At 43.9% G+C, this 12,399-nt stretch overlaps 1 long non-coding RNA gene across 1 annotated transcript in view; it reads right to left on the reverse strand.

Moving 5' to 3' along the window:
- Positions 1 to 12,399, reverse strand: part of LOC309619052 — a 373,591-nt gene that overhangs the window by 210,253 nt on the left and 150,939 nt on the right. The window lies entirely within an intron of this gene.

A 12,399-nucleotide genomic window follows, 5' to 3' on the forward strand; every position in this document is an offset into this window, starting at 1 on the left:
TCACAGACTGCTGTGGGGAATAACGTTCCGTTATAGTGTTAAGTGCAATATTAAAAGGCTACAGGAGACATCACGTAAACTCTGGTTTGAAGAATGACTGGGACTCACCAGATAGACCAAGGAGGACAGGCATTGCAGGCTGAGACAACAGCACATGCAATGGCACTGGGGTACAAGAGAGCATGTGAATCTACCCAGGCCCAGGAAGCATGGCGGCACACTAGGGAAGGAGCCCCAACGGGGGAAGATGCTGAGAGCCTCGATGCCCTATAGATGGACTCTCCACAGACAATGGTAAGTAGCTGCTTTTAATTTTTAAATTTTATTTATTTAATTTTTAAAATTTATTGGCCATTCCACTTGTCTTGTGGGATCTTAGCTCCCCGACCAGGGATCGAACCCAGGCCCTCAGCAGTGATGAAAGCACCGAGTCCTAACCACCGGACCTCGAGGGAATTCCCTAAGTAGCTGCCTTTTAATTCTTGATTTTGTTTTCCTATCACTCTACGTTACTGTAATGAAAAATTTGGAAAATAAAAATAGAGTAGACACAAGAACTACCACCATCAATCACTTCCATGGTGGCACAGTGGTTAAGAATCCGCCTGCCAATGCAGGGGACACGGGTTCGAGCCCAGGTCTGGGAAGATCCCACGTGCCACGGAGCAACTAAGCCCATGCGCCACAACTACTGAGCCTGCACTCTAGAGCCCGCGAGCCACGACTACTGAGCCCACATGCCACAACTACTGAAGCCTGCGCACTGCAATGAAGAGTAGCCCCCACTCACCGCAACTAGAGAAAGCCCGCGTGCAGCAACCAAGACCCAATGCAGCCTTAATTAATTAATTAAAGGAAAAAAAAACCCAACAATCACTGCAATAGTCCCATGTTTTTCCTTCCAGGCTCTTTCTTAGATACCATTTCACACAGATGCCATCAGAGGACCAACACTATTTTGGATCCTGTGTTGTTCACATGACACCATGACAAGGGCACTTCCCCATTTCACCTGTCATGTATACAATTTTGTATTCAGCTTTTATTCAATGAAAATTAAAATATTATTACAAACTCTTTGTAGATACGAAATCTCATAAGTCCATAATATATTCTCATTTAGACAAACCATCATTTGTGAACATTTTAGGCTGTTTTCAATTTTTGCTGTTGTAAAACGTTCCGTGTCCCCGTTAACAAAGGAATGAATGCATTGAGACATACTGAAATACTCTAGAGCAGGGTTTCTCCACCTCGGCACTATTGACATTTTGGGCAAGATAATTCTTTGTCATGCATTGTTAACCGGTATCTCTGGCTTTATCTACTGGATACCAGTAGCGCCCCCCACCTCCAGTTGTGACGATCTAAACTGTCTCCAGACATTGCGATGTCTCCTGGGGACAAAATCGTGAACCATAATCATTGCTAGACAGCAATGAAATTAAATGAGCTACAATTACAAAAGCAAAGTATAGATGAATCTCATAAACATGATATCAAGTAAAAGAAGTCCGACACAAAAGACTATATACTATGTAATTTCATTTCTATAAATTCACAAATAGACAAAATTAATCTATGGAGTTACAAGTCAGGTTATGGTTATCCTGGGGATGGGTAGTGACTGGAAAGAATACAGAGGGGGAGGTGTTCTGTGGTGTTGAAGTGTTGTATAGTTTGATCTACTAAATTTTTTTTAAATTTATTTTTGGCTGCATTGGGTCTTCATTGCTGCTCATGGGTTTCTCTAGTTGCCTCCAGTGGGGGCTCCTCTTCCTTGTGGTGCACGGACTTCTCATTGCGGAGCACGGGCTCTAGGCTCTCAGGCTTCAGTAGCTGTGGCATGCAGGCTCAGTAGTTGTGGCTTATGGGCTTAGTTGCTCTGAGGCCTGTGGAATCTCCCCAGACCAGGGATCAAACCGGTGTCCGCTGCATTGGCAGGCGGATTTTTAACCACTGTGCCAACAGGGAAGTCCGTGATCTATTAATTTTTGATATCTTAAATAAGAAATGTTACCGTTGGGACTTCCCTGGTGGTCCAGTGGTTAGGGCTCCCCGCTTCCACTGCAAAGAGCAAGGGTTCAATCCCTGGTCAAGGAACTAAGATCCCACAAGCCACGAAGGGTGGCCAAAAAAGAAAAAAGAAAAAAAAGAAAGCTATTGAAAATAATATAATGAATACCTGCATAAGTGTGACCCAGTTTCCCAGTTTTATCAAATCTTAATAATTTTTTCCATATTTGTGTCATGTTTTTTTAATGTTAAAATAGTACAGATATAGTTAGTGGTAGCCAGTCTCCAGGATGACTGGTCCCCAGTGATCCCTACTTCCTGGTATTCACACCTTGTGTAGTCCCTTCCCACTACAAGTCCCCTGTAGTTGTAGCAGGACTGGTCAGAGTGACCAATAGCATATGGAAAAAGTGATAATATACACTTCCAAGACTAGGTTACAAAAAGACTGAACTCTCACCTCTTTCTTTTAGATCGTTTCCTCTGGGGAAGCCAGCTGCTGTGTTGGGAGGACACTCAGGCAGTCTGTGAGAGGCCCACCGCAAGGAAGCAACTGAAGTCTTCAGCCAACAGTCAGTGAGAAGCTGAGGTCTGCCAACAGCTAGTAAGTTAGCCTGAAGGCAGATCCTCTCCCAGTTGAGCCTCCAGATAAGACTGCAGCCCCAGTGCAGAGCTTGACTGAAACCTCCGCCTGAGAGACCAGAACCACCCAGTAAACCACTCCCAGATTCCTGGCCCAGAGAAAGTGTGAGTAATAATGTTCATTGTTTTAAGCTGCTAAATGTTGGGGTAATTCGTTTTGTGGCAATAAATAACTAATACACAGTTGAAGGCCCCTTAGGCTCCTCCCTCATCCAATTTCTTTTCCTTCCCAGAGGTAATCATTATGCTGAACTTGGGGTCTCTACCATTCTCCTGGATGTTTTTCCTATTATGATTTTGTCAACTATAGTAAAAAGATATCTTATAAATTAATTTTGAGGGGTTTAAAAATTATAATTACAAATTTTGGAACATTCCATATAAATATGCAATTGTAGTTCAATAAATCATCTCTGAAATGAATAATAAAATTGGGAAATCTTTCGCTTCTTAATTTGGGAACTGCCTTGTCTAATATTACAATGAAATGTAAAGGAAAATCTATTGTTAATAACAATAATAATAGCTGCCATCTACTGAGCACCATTCCAAGTATTAAATCTTTGTATAAACATAGGAGCTTATACTTTTATTATCCCAGTTTAGGGATAAGAGAAAGGTTAAGTAACTTGCCCAAGGTTATACAGCTAGTAATTAATGGATTCCAAAACTATTAGCAGTGCTCTTTATATAAGGTAGAAATTAAAGAGAAGGGAAAAGATCCAATTAACATAAATGTAGCTGTTAGAAGGTTCCTCTGCAAATGGCCATGAGGTCTAAGTTGATCATCTTAACTACCTTCCTCCATCATTTATTCCCTGTTCCTCCTACCCTCAGCTGGGCAGGGGTCTATGCCTGGTAAGGAGACTCAAAACTTTTTTCCTGTAGGACCTGAGATCTTGGTGGTCCTGTCTTTATTGGATTGCTGTGCTTTGCCATTAACTGGGTCTTTGGGACAAGGGCACACTAAGATGTGCCCCCCAGTGAATCCTTGGATTCCAGACATTTCCTCTTTCCTCCACTAAGTAGCAAACCGTTTCCCCGTTGGTAATCACATCGTTCACCAAGGCTTAGTTCAGGGACTGTCATACCTGGGGCTGCTATAAACAAAGTACCACAGCCTGCACGGCTTAAACCACAAACATTCATTTCTCATAGTTCTGGGGCTGGAAGTCTGAGATCAGGGTATCAGTATGGTTGGGCTCTGGCGAGAGCTCTCTTCCTGGCTCCCAGATGGCTGCCTTCTTGCTGTCTCCTCACATGTCAGAGAGAGAGAGACAGACAGACAGAGTGCAACAGAGAGACAGAGAGAGACAGAGACAGAGAAAGGGCTCTGGACCCTTCTTCATTTTATAAGGACACTAATCCCATCCTGGGGCTCCACCCTCATGACCTCATCTAAAAGCCTCACCTCCTGATACCATAACACTGTGGCTTCTACCCATCGATTTGGGGGTAACATAAACATTCAGCTCATAACAGTGACCGCCCCCCTTCTCTGCCTATTGATTCAGCAGCCTGAGGAGTCCCAGATGGCCAAGGGGCAGCCTCAGATCCAATTGAATGGAGCCATGATAGTATTTCCTGGCCTAAAGATCTCTCCACCGGGCACTAGAACCTCTAGACCCACTGAGTCTCAGATCACTGTCAAGGAAAGCAAAAAGATTCTTCCAGGGAATTATTAGGGGTCATAGTGGGAGAAGCCACCCCTACCTCCTCTCCTTGGTTACTGGACCTGCGCATTCTGGCAGTGTCTAAGTCCAGGAATGGTCGTGCTAGCAGAAGCCCTGCAGGCAAAGAAGACAAATCCATACCCAGAACACGTGTCTGTCCCTGTGAGGACAGGACGCTGTCCGCACATCCCAGTCTTACTGCAAACAAGGGATTATTGTTTTGCCTCTCAGGGTGCGACCCTCCCCTTGGAGAAGCGCCCTCTGCTGGCATTTCCTAAGATCTGCGTCCACGAGCATCCTCTTCTAATTGGCATCTATCCGTGTTGGTTCCTCATTGCTTTTGGTAGCCCTTTCTTCTCCTTCTATTTGAGGAGTTGCAGATATCTCCTAGTTTCATTGATGGTGTTGTTTGTGGTTCTGCTTCTCATTCCCCTTGTGCTTTTGTAGGATTTTTCGAGAGGAGTGGAGAAAAATGGCAACTTTACTGTAGTTTTTAATACTGAAATCCGGTAAAATTTAAACGTAGGATCATTCTGAATGTTCATATCATTGGCTTGTATTTTAATATTAATTCTGGTGTACTTTCTGACATTCTTAAATGAGTTTTGAAAATTTGGACTAATACAATACTAATATTGTACCCTTTGACCCACTCCTCACGTTGCCCCTGAGATTGCTTGGGGTCAAAGGAAAAATGATAAAAAAGGGGACAATTAGTAAGGCCCTAAAATGTTTTTCATGAGGTCCATCAATGATATAGTCATACCATCCCTGTTTGTCAAGCTTCTAAGGCAGTTCCTAGACAAGGGGCCAGATGATTCTTTGTTATGGGGCTAACCTGTGCATTGTAAGATGGCAAGGTTACCGGGTCTGCGTATGTGTGTGTGTGTGTGTGTGTGTGTGTGTGTGTGTGTGTGTGTGTCTGTGGCAGTTTTAAGGTATTAGTTCTTAAAATCAGAACTTTTTAATGGAAGCAACTGGACCAAAAATCTGTTAGAGGATTTTGAGCCTCATTAAAACAAAGTTGAATGAGAAAAAAAAAAAAAAAAACAACCCAGTCTACATCACCTAAAATCAACAGTCATGGTGGAACAATTAATATGGAATACTCAAAATAAAATGTACAACATTTGTGTTGAGGATAGGTGCCAATGTTTTGCATGGCTAGTTAGCATTCATGCCTCTTTTTCTTTTTAAGGAATTACCTCTTCCCCTTTATGGGAAGAATTGGTGGGAGGGTGATCCCTTTGTGGCCCCATGAATCAACAGGAGAAAGTTGGGCCAATTGTAAGCTTTTCCTGGGAAACTTGATTCTGGAGCAAGTGACCCTAGGATGAAGAAAACTATCAGAGGCACTTATTGCAGGTCTAGCTGCATGAAAAGTGGCAATGCTGGCAGCAGTGTCCCTGACAAGTGTCCCTGGCTCTGAGAGTCACTGTGCTTCCAGCTTCTTGCTTTTGGGGGGCCATTGGTGTGTCCTTATTCTTGCTGGTTCCCACGACTGGTCCTCCAGTTTTGCCCTCCTATTTAGTAAGCACCTCCCTTCCCCATGTCTTTCCAATGAATTCTCATTTGCTTTGCTCAGGTTGGGCTGGTTTGTTTCCATTGTTGGAAACAAGATGGAACTAGCAAAGGAGATTGAGAAATTGACTGGAGAACCGAGAAAAAAGACATTTTTCTGGAAGCCTGGGAAAAGGGTGTGTTTCAAGAAGAAAGAACCGGAGGCTTCCCTGGTGGCACAGTGGTTAAGAATCCGCCTGCCAATGCAGGGCATATGGGTTCAAGCCCTGGTCCGGGAAGATCCCACATGCCGTGGAGCAACTAAGCCCGTGCGCCACAACTACTGAGCCTGCAACCTAGAGCCTGCGAGCCACAACTACTGAGCCCACGTGCCACAACTACTGAAGCCCGCAGGCCTAGAGCCCGTGTTCCACAACAAGAGAAGCCACCGCAATGAGAAGCCCGCGTACCACAACGAAGAGTAGCCCCCGCTCACCGCAACTAGAGGAAGCCCGCGCGCAGCAACGAAGACCCAATGCAGCCAAAAAATAAATAAATAAATAAAAAATAAAAAGAATTTCAAACTTCAGGTCAAAGTCAAGCAAGAAAAGGACTGAAAGGTATTTCTTAAATTTGCCAATTAAGAGGTCCCTCTCCAGGAGGAGTGTGGCCAGCGACAGAGGAATGAAGAGAACATGGCAGGTGGAGGGAAGGAGACCCTGGGTACTCAGGAGCCGCCCTTGAGGCAACCTGAGTGCATGGAGGGAGGTACCCAGGACTCATGCCAGGTGCCCAGGACCAAGGGTGAGCTTTTAAGGACTGGAGAATCTGTAGAATGTTTGGGGCTCAAAGGAAAGAGCCAGTAGAGGCAAACGAAAGACATAGTCAAGGGGGGGAATTAACAGGCTTCCACCTTCTGAGTGTCTACTAAGTGTCAGACAAGTTTCCTGAGGAGAAAGGGGTTCAAAGCAAAATCAGAGGGAGGGACTGGCCTGGGACTGGCCTGGGACTGGAGAAGAGACATCTCTTCATGTGAGACAGAAGAGGGAAAACACGGGGGAGATGATGGAGGTGAGAGAAGAGGAAAATGTGGAATTTGCATGGAATGACTTGAATGTGGGGTGTTCAGTAGGCATTGACTTCAGCCAAATGAACTATGGTGAATGAGTCACAAAACATCTGCCAGAGAGAAGGAGCTGGGCTGAGAGGAGAGGCTGAAGGAGAGAAATGAGGTGGGAGGGTCAGGTGAGCTTGCTGGAGGCCCAGAGGGCAGTCAGAAGCCCAGAGACGGGAGGACCTGTGAGGAGTTTGTCCTGCCCAGTCCTCAGGCTGAGTATTGTGTATGAGAGCAATCTTGCCTTTGGACCACGGAGACATTGTCACTGTCCGTTGTCCCCAGATGCTGCCTACAGGTAGGAGTCAGGAGACAATGCAGCTCCGATTTTTTGAGCACCTACTGTAGCAAGGACCTAATGTGGCCGTCAGCGCTGAGGTACCAAGAATGCAGCTGGAAATTGTGTCCTGGTCTTATTTATTTGTTAATGTGTTCCGGTTTTTAAATTCAGCACTACATTCCTAATCTTAAAAAAGGTGGGGGGCGCTTCCCTGGCAATCCAGTAGTTAAGACTCTGCGCTCCCAATGCAGGGGGCATGGGTTTGATGGGTGGTCCGGGTGCGCTCGGTGTGGCCAAAAAAGAAAAAAAAAGGGTGGGGGGTAAAGGTATCACCTAAATTTCCCCATTGATTGTTTAGGTTTTTTTTTCTTTAATAAACTTTAATTTTGGAATAATTTCAGATTTACATGACAGTTGCAAAGATAGAACAGAGGGCTCCCATATACCCTTCACTCAGTTTCCCCTGATGCTAACATCTTACATTACCATGTACACTTGTCACAACTAAGAAATCAACGTTGGCATACTGTTGGTAACTAAACTCCAGAATGTATTCAGATTCCACTGGTTTTTCCACTAACGCCCTTTATCTTTTTCAGGCTCAAATCCAGGATACCACATCGCACTTAGTATTTAAGTTGTTTTTCAGAAGTAGGACTTCACTCCCCGATATTCCTCTTGTACAAGTTTTAGAAGAAGAGTTTAAACTTTTCAAGCTAGTCAACTGAACCAGTCTGACAAACTTAAACTCTGATTGTATTTCTTTTATTACACTAATTTGCAAATTAAATACACACACACACACACACACACACACACACACACAAACCTTACGTTCCAACTACAATTTGTTGTTCATTATACTTTAGGGACAGAAACCATAAATTGTATTTATTATATTTGTATGTTTTAACACAAGTAAAAACACAGTTGCTTATATATTCTCCTTAGTACTGGAAATAAATGTTTGGACCCAGCACAGTTGAATCTGCTCACACACCCCTTGGGATAAGAATGGGGAGGAAGTTTTGCATGTGTGGCTGCCCATGATGAAACCCATTTTTAAAAGATAGAAAAAGAGATGATGCCATCTGTCCAGTTGGCAGTTGCTGTTTCCTAAGGCTTTTCTCTTTTAAAGATCAGTATAAACTAAGCAAGAGTAAATGCTCCTCTTTTGGGTCAGATTTTAGCTTTTACTTGCAAGGTCTCACTTACAGTGCTGTTAGAACCCGGAGATGCATTTCCTAATTTGTAAATCGGATAGCCCTCGAGATCGCTGTAGAGAAAGCGAAATTACGACATTTCAAAATCTACTTTCGTGCTCATCCCCGCGTTTCTCTCCACCAAAACTAATCATCCTGCGACCCAGATGGGACTCGAACCCACAATCCCCAGCTCCGGAGGCTGATGCCTTATCCATTAGGCCACTGGGTCACCACGGGATCCGGGTTCTCACACCGTCCCCTTACGGAATGCCATCATCGCGCACCGCCCTCGCGCTCTGCGGCCTCCCTTCCGGCGGTGTGTGATTTGGGAGCCGCCCCCAGTGCCTGCAGCACGCGCCTGCGCACTCCTGCGCCCTCGACCCGTCCCGCCGCCAGAGCCTCCGCGCGCATGCGCAGGGTCTGCCCCACCGCCTTTCCCTGGTACTGCGTGGCCCGCACGCGGGTGGCTCTGGGTGTTTCTGGGGGAGCTGTTTCCTCTTGGGTTTTCGGAAGGGTCTCAGTCCTGGCAGCATACTAGGCGCACTTGGTGTGGGGCGGAGGAACTCTAAACAAAATTTCAGTGCCTGGCCTCTCCCCGTTCTAATTCTATTTACCAGGGCGGTCCCGGGCCTCTGCATTTTGCAGAGTTCCTGCGACCTTCCTCTGGGGTGAGGTCCTACCGCATCCCCCCAACCTTCCCGTCCCTAACAGCTGCCTCCTTCCCTTTTTTTCCCTGCATTTTTTCAAATTACGTTAATTGGATAGCATTATGTGCTGGGAGCTGTTGGGAGTTTCCAGGGTGAAGAGGCTTTTCTTCAAATCTGCCCTTCTCACCCGCTCACCTACATCCATTTTTCTCCCCATCTCTTCTTTCGGAATTGAAGGGAAAATAAATATAACGAGGTCCCTAAATACAAAATAATACGAATTTTGTTTTTATCTTAAAGCTAGGTCTTCGATAAAGATTTAGAGATTTTCTGGTTCCATGCATAGTATCTGTATGCTTGTTGCATATAAAGGTGCTGCATTTGTTATTTTTAAAAATACACGATTTCGTTTTCTTCTTAGACACATAATACCTGTTCATTTTTAAATTGTATAAAATGGGGGTAAGCCAAACAACAATTGAAATTGATAATAATTTTACCGTTCAGAGTTAACCACTATTAACATTTTGGTGTGCATCTTTCAAATCTTATGTGTCTGTGTGTTATGTGTCAGTTTTATTACCTGTGGATCCTGAGTCATCCAGGAAATGCTTTTCACAAAAACTAGGACATTATTAGTGAATAATAAATAATCATATAGCAACGATGGTGCAGAAGCGATGGTGGGTAAAACTGACACCTTAATGAATCAAGGCAGTGACACTGTTAGCAATAATCGTTATTCTTCACCTTTGTGCAGTGGAGGGAGGGGAGGGAATTTGGGCCAGCTTCACTTAAGAACATCCTTGATGACACTATAAGAATTATTAATTTAAATCTCGACCCTTGCGTACACATCTTTTTAATATTTTGTGTGACAAAATGGGAATTATGCATAAATCACTTTTACCACAGAATTGAGGAAAACATTTGTTCAATGTTTGAGTTGCAGGCTAAACTGGCTGCTTTTTCAGTGGAACATAGTTCTTGAAAGAATGACTGACAGGTAAACTATAATTATTCAGACTTGGGCACACTTGGGTTTGCTTCTCTGGAGCAGCTTCATACTCAGGCTCACGTCATCACGGCACGCAGTCCACTGGAAGAGAGGGGATATCTCACAAAAGCCTCAGTATATATTTTACTGCATTGTGTTACATCTTCATCACCAAATTCCTGTGTCTGGGGGATGGAATGTAATGATTGGCTTAGGCCAGACAGACCCTCTCCTGAATCTCCATCCAAACTACAATAGGAAGAGTTGGGGGTGTATGCTTTCCCAGGACAAGGTTGTATCTTTCAAAGGCAACTTTCACTTTTGACATTTTACTTGTGTTTCAGGTTATTTTCAGGTGAAAATACAGAATAGTGGTCAGAGAGCACGGATCCTGGAATGAAATGGCCTGGGTTTGAATCCTGTCTGCCATTTACTCCTGTGCAAACCTGTACAAGTTACTTAACCACCCACTCTTCTGTGAAATGGAACAAATAATACTACCTCACAGAGTTGTGAAGATTAAATGTATTCATAAAGGTAAAACAGAACAATTCTGGGCACATAGTACCCAATATTTGCAAGCAAAAGAAAACCCAATTTGGGGCTTCCCTGGTGGCGCAGTGGTTAAGAATCCAACCGCTAAGAATCCACCTGCCAACGCAGGGGACATGGGTTCGAGCCCTACTCTGGGAAGATCCCACATGCTGCGGAACAACTAAGCCCGTGCACCACAACTACTGAGCCCGCGCGCCTAGAGCCCGTGCTCTGCAACAAGAGAAGCCTGCGCACCGCAACAAAGAGTAGCCCCCCTAGCCGTAACTAGAGAAACCCCACTCGCAGCAACAAAGGCCCAACGCAGCCAAAAAATAAATTAAAAAAAAAAAGAAAACCCAATTTAACGGGCTTAAACAACAAAGGAAATGTATTGGATGATGTAATTTCAAAGTTATATAATTGCAGCTTTCTGAGGTAAGGCAGGCTGTTGATCCTGGTTTCTCTACGACTGTCTAATTCAGATTTCTGGACTGTCTAATTCAAATTTCTGTTACTCACATCTCTCCGTTCAGAAGAACAGAGCCTGCTTTCCAACCTCTAATCATTAAACAAAAGGCACAGGCTTCCCAACTGGATGAATTTAGGTCACATGACTGCCCCAGAACCATTCACAGTAGCCAAGAGAATGCCTTGCAGTGACAGGTTTGGAGGTGAAATCCTTCCACATTTTTGCATTTAGGGGGATAGGATTGTGCTGACTGGTTCGGTGGGAGTAGAAATCAACCTCCTATGACTCTCATAGCTGCTACACAATGAGTGAGGCTGGCAAAAATGCCTGCGAGAAGGGATGAAGTTCATTGTTTGAATTTATAGTAAAAAATAAGCTAATACAGCTTTTCTTAAAAATACCCTTTTCAGAATACAGAAAAGTTGCAAAAAGACAACAAAGTGGCCCATAATCCTGAGGTTCTGATAACCATCATTGATGCTTTTTTAAAAAGTACGAGAAAATACAAACATTTTATTCAGAAATGTATAAAATATAGCATAGATCATTACTATAACAATTGACAAAATTTGAACACAGACTATAAATAAGTAATCACATCAAAGTTCAGTTGTCTTGAATTTGATGATTGTGGTGTGGTTATATAACAGAATTCTTACAAGATACGAGCCGAAATATTTAGGGGTAAAGGGACATGATTTCTCAGACTTGCTCTCAAATGGTTCAAAAAGTAATATGTAAAAGCCGTGTATATATATATTTACATAGAGAGATAGTAAATGTGGCAGATGTTAACATTTGGCAAATATGGATAAAGATTTGCAGCTGTACTGTATTTGAAATTATTAGAAATAAGACTGGAGAAACAGGCATAATAAACCTTTTGTTACCATATTTGTGCCTTCTATGCAGTCTTTTATGACGCAAGTTAAACAACAACGTCAACACCACCTAAAAAAATGCAGCACATATCTGCCTTACCCCTCCCCTCCTTGATGGCCAGAAACCCCGACCAAGTTCCTTCTGAGTCCTATCAGGGGAAAAATGCATAGCAATATATTTCTATATCAAGATTTTGAAAGAGAATTATTTTGGGAATCATCTGTGGTACTTGTTTAAGGCAAACATCCAGGGACACTACCATCCACCGTACAAGCATAAACGCACTGCTAAGAGGCAACGCTCCAGCCATGGCGGACTGGGAACTGGCTCTTCGCGCTGCGTGCCGGGATCTGGAGTCTTTCCCCTCCGAACTGCAAGGCGCTCTGGGATAGCCCGGCCTCTCCCTTATCTCGCGATGCTATCCTCTCTTCTTCGGGGCC

The sequence above is a fragment of the Balaenoptera borealis genome (genome assembly GCF_965194805.1).
Source record: "Balaenoptera borealis genome assembly, chromosome: 20".
NCBI classification, from domain to species: Eukaryota; Metazoa; Chordata; class Mammalia; order Artiodactyla; family Balaenopteridae; genus Balaenoptera; species Balaenoptera borealis.